This window comes from Phoenix dactylifera, chromosome 15, assembly GCF_051530095.1.
Source record: "Phoenix dactylifera cultivar Ajwa chromosome 15, Ajwa_hap1_PhDact_Kaust_v1.1, whole genome shotgun sequence".
NCBI lineage: Eukaryota > Viridiplantae > Streptophyta > Magnoliopsida > Arecales > Arecaceae > Phoenix > Phoenix dactylifera.
The window spans coordinates 10,592,839-10,597,531 of NC_143204.1; the positions used below are offsets into that span (position 1 = coordinate 10,592,839).

Genomic DNA, 4,693 nt, shown 5'->3' on the forward strand with positions numbered 1-4,693 from the left:
GAACCTCCATCACTGATGATGGCTCGAGGCGTTCCAAATCTGGAAAGAATGTTTTCTTTTAAAAATTTTAAAACAGTTTTGTGGTCATTATGTTTGCAAGGAATTGCCTCAATCCATTTGGAGACATAATCTACAACTACTAAAATGTACAAATTTCCGAATGAAGGAGGAAATGGACCCATAAAATCTATTCCCCAACAATCAAATATTTCGATAATTAAAATTGGGTTGAGGGGCATCATATTCCTATGAGTTATCCCACCTAACTTTTGACAATGCTCGCAAGCTTTGCAAAAGTTATGGGAATCTTTGAACAAGGTGGGCCAATAAAAATCGCACTGTAAAATTTTTGCAGCCGTTTTTTTAGTAGAGAAATGACCACCACAAGCTTCAGAATGACAAAAGAAAATGACACTAATAAATTCGTCATTAGGTACACATCTCCTAATAATTTGGTCTGGGTAGTATTTGAAAAGATAAGGATCATCCCAGAAGAAATTTTTTATTTCGGTCAGAAATTTTCTTTTGTCCTGTTTATTCCAATGAATCGGGAGTTCACCCGTGACAAGAAAATTTGCAATGTCTGCAAACCAGGATGATGACGTGATCTCAAAGAGTTGCTCATCAGGAAAAGTGTCTCTTATGGATGAATTGTCTATGGAATCTGGAAGAGTGAGACGGGACAAGTGATCAGCTACTACGTTCTCTATCCCCTTTTTATCTCTTATTTCTAGAAAAAATTCTTGGAGCAGAAGGATCCACCTAAGCAAACGCGCCTTAGCATCCTTTTTTGAAAGAAGGTATTTAAGGGCAGCGTGGTCAGTGTAGATAATGATTTTGGATCCAATCAAGTAAGACCTAAATTTGTCTAGTGCAAATACTACGGCAAGTAGTTCCTTTTCCGTAATGGTATAATTCTTTTGTACACTATTTAACGTCTTACTTGCATAGTAGATAACATAAGGCTTCCTTTCTTTTCTTTGCCCTAGAACTACCCCAACTGCATATTCACTAGCATCACACATATTTCAAAAGGAAGCGACCAGTCAGGTGGTTGCATGATGGGAGCAGAGGTCAGCAAGCTTTTAAGTTTATCAAAAGCTCTTTGACATTCTTCATACCACACAAATTGGGTTTCCTTTTGAAGGAGATTACATAAGGGTTTAGATATTGAGCTAAAATCTTTAATGAATCTCCTATAAAATCCTGCATGACCCAAAAATGAGCGTATATCTTTGATAGTTTTTGGGTTGGGTAAATTAGCAATTAAGTCAATTTTAGCCTTGTCTACTTCAATTCCTTCAGATGAAATGACATGCCCGAGAACAATTCCCCTAGTTACCATGAAATGGCACTTTTCCCAGTTTAAGATTAGATTCTTCTCCTCACACCGAATAAAGACTAGCCTTAAATGGTTCACACAGTTTTCAAAAGAGGAGCCGAATACCGAAAAATCATCCATAAAGACTTTCAAACAGCGCTCAACCATGTCAGAGAAAATACTGAGCATGCATCTTTGGACGGTTGCAGGAGCATTACATAACCCAAATGGCATTCTCTTGTAAGCAAATGTGCCAAAAGGACATGTAAAAGTGGTCTTTTCCTGATCTTCAAGATCAATTGCAATTTAGTTGTAACCGGAATAGCCATCTAGGAAGCAATCATATTTATGACCTGCCAACCTTTCTAAGATTTGATCAATAAAAGGTAGAGGAAAGTGATCCTTCCTAGTGACAGAATTAAGTTTTCTATAATCAATGCATACACGCCAACTAGTGGGACCTTAGTTGGAACTAATTCATTGTTTGCATTTTTGACTACAGTAACACCAGAATTTTTCGGGACCACTTGGGTTGGACTTACCCATTTGCTATCTAAAATTGGGTAGATCATACCCGCATCCAAAAGTTTCAGAACTTCTGCCCTAACCACATCCTTCATGTTTGGGTTCAATCGACGTTGAGGTTGACAAGAAGGTTTGGCATCAACTTCTAGGTGGATTCTATGAGTGCAAATTGAGGGACTAATTCCCTTGATATCAGCAATTGTCCATCCTATTGCTCCCTTATGTTCCTTGAGAATTTCTAACAATTTTAATTCTTAACTTTGTTCGAGTTGGGATGATATGATCACAGGAAAAGTCTCTTCGTGACCAAGGTATGCGTACTTGAGCTCAGATGGCAAAGGTTTTAGCTCAAGTTTAGGTGCTTGAACACTAGATGGTAGAGGACTATTGTTGCGTGTGGGCAATTCTTCAAAATGAGATTTTCACCTATCTGTATCCAACAAAGGAGCTGAATCTAATATAGCACTGATTTCTCTAAAGTTTTGGTTGATATCTGTATTTCCGAAATGAGTTAGGCATGTTTCTAAAGGACCAGAAGAAAGAGATGGGACAAGAGCATCTTCTACAATGGAGTCGATCAGATTAACTCCATGAATTTCATCATTTTCGTTGTCATTATCAGGTTGTTTACAAATGTTAAATATATTAAAATCTATAGTCATATTTCCGAATGACATTTTCATTATTCCATTTCGACAGTTGATCAAAGCATTGGAAGTAGCTAGAAATGGGCGGCCTAGAATGACAGATATTGGAGTGGTACAGTTCATGACAGGCTGGGTATCTAATACTATGAAGTCGACTGAAAAGTAGAATTTATCAATTTGGACAAGTACATTCTCGACTACTCCTCTTGGTATCTTTATAGATCGATCGGCAAGTTGGAGAGTAACCTTGTGGGTTTTAATTCACCAAGTCCTAGCTGTTCATAAACTGAATAGGGCAGTAAGTTAACACTTTCACCTAAATCAAGAAGGGCTCGTTGTATCCTGAAGTTTCCTATGATGCAAGATATGGTAGGACAACCAGGATCTTTATACTTAGGTAGAGTGTTGTGTTTGAGAATAGCACTCACCTGTTCAGTTAGAAAAGCTTTCTTTTGTACGTAAAGCTTTCGCTTTATGGTACAAAAATCTTTTAAAAATTTCGCATAAGATGGGATCTGCTTAATGGCATCTAATAAAGGAATATTAATCTTTACTTGTTTAAAGATTTCCAGAATTTCTTGGTCAGGTATTCCCTTTTTAGCTGCAAGCAAGCGCTGAGGAAATGGAGCAACTATCTTGTGATGCAGTATTGGATCATCTTGTTCATTATCATCTTCATCCTTCTTTCCAATAGATTTTTCAGGTTTGTCATCTTTTGTCGGAATTTCTTTGTTAATTATTTTTCCACTATGAAGGGTTGTGACAGACTTAACTTGTTCAAATTTTGGTTGGGATGAACTTGCTTCATGGACCTCATGTTGACCCTTTGGGTTAGATTGAGGTTGGGCTGGAAATGTCCCTTTTTCCTAACATTGAGTTGAGCCTCAATTCTACCTACAGAATTTTTAAGTTCTTGAAGTGATTGCATTGTATTCTGATTTATTTGAGTCTGCCCTTGCATGAAGGTTTGCAAAGTATCTTCAAGGGATTTCCTATGTGGTGGCACATAAGGAGTAGGAACAGAATTTCCTTGAGATTCATTGGTAGTGGGTCCATGTCTCCAACTAAAGTTAGGATGGTTCCGCCAATTAGGATTATATGTTTCTGGAAATGGTCTTTTATAAGTATTGGTGAAATTTGCTTGATCATGCAATACTTCTTGAAAAGCAGGGATTGTAGGACAATCCTTGGTCACATGTGCATTACTCTCGCAAATTCCACATATACTTTCAACAATAGTTTGTGCTTTTCCTATATTGGCTTTGCTTAATTCCATGGCTTCAACCTTCCTAGTCAGATTAGCAATTTTTACATTGACATCATTATCATCTTTAATAAGATATATTCCTCCTTTTGCATTAGGTGCTATTTTATATTTTTCATTTTTATCTGTTGTATCCCAAGCTTGTGCATTTTCTGCTAAAAGATCAAAATAATCCCAGGCTTCATTTGGTTCCTTACTCATGAATTCACCATTACACATCATTTCTACAAATTGTCTCATATTGGAGGACAAACCATCATAAAAGAAACTAATGACCCTCCAAATTTCATATCCATGATGTGGGCAAGCAAGCAAAAGGTCCTTAAATCTTTTCCAACACTGAAAAAATGTTTCTCCATCTTTTTGTGCGAAGTTCATGATATTTCTTCTAAGTGTGTTTGTTTTATGTGTTGGGAAGAATTTTTTAAAAATTCTCTTGTCATTTCTTGCCAGGTAGCTATGGTCCTAGGCCTTAAGGAGTGTAACCATGACTTAGCTTTTTCCTTTAAAGAAAAAGAAAATAACTTAAGCTTAACTACCTCTTCAGTGACATCATTGAAATGAAGTGTTGAACACACTTTATCAAATTCTTTCAGATGCAAATAGGGACTTTCAGAATCAAGTCCGTGAAACTTTGGGAGTAATTGGATTATTCCTGATTTCATGTCAAAATCTCCCGCAGTAGTAGGAATAACCATACAGGATGGGATACTGGTCCTAGTGGATTGTAGATAATCACGAAGCGTTCTAATAGGTAAGTCATCTTGAAATTCATTATCTCCCTGATTACTACCATTATCTTCCATTTGATTATTTGAATTTTGAACAATTAAATTTTTATCTCTTGATTCAACCCGAAATAATCTATTCGTTTTATCTCTCTCCCACAACAGCATAAACTGAATTTTTTTATTTATTTATTTATTTATTTATTTA

General features: G+C 36.4%; 1 non-coding gene across 1 annotated transcript; it reads left to right on the plus strand.

Moving 5' to 3' along the window:
* Window positions 1–4,046: 4,046 nt before the first annotated feature.
* LOC148699860 (small nucleolar RNA R71) lies at window positions 4,047–4,153 on the plus strand. Its single transcript, XR_015973843.1, has one exon. It is a non-coding gene; the product is annotated as a small nucleolar RNA R71 (small nucleolar RNA).
* The last annotated feature ends 540 nt before the right edge of the window (window positions 4,154–4,693 follow it).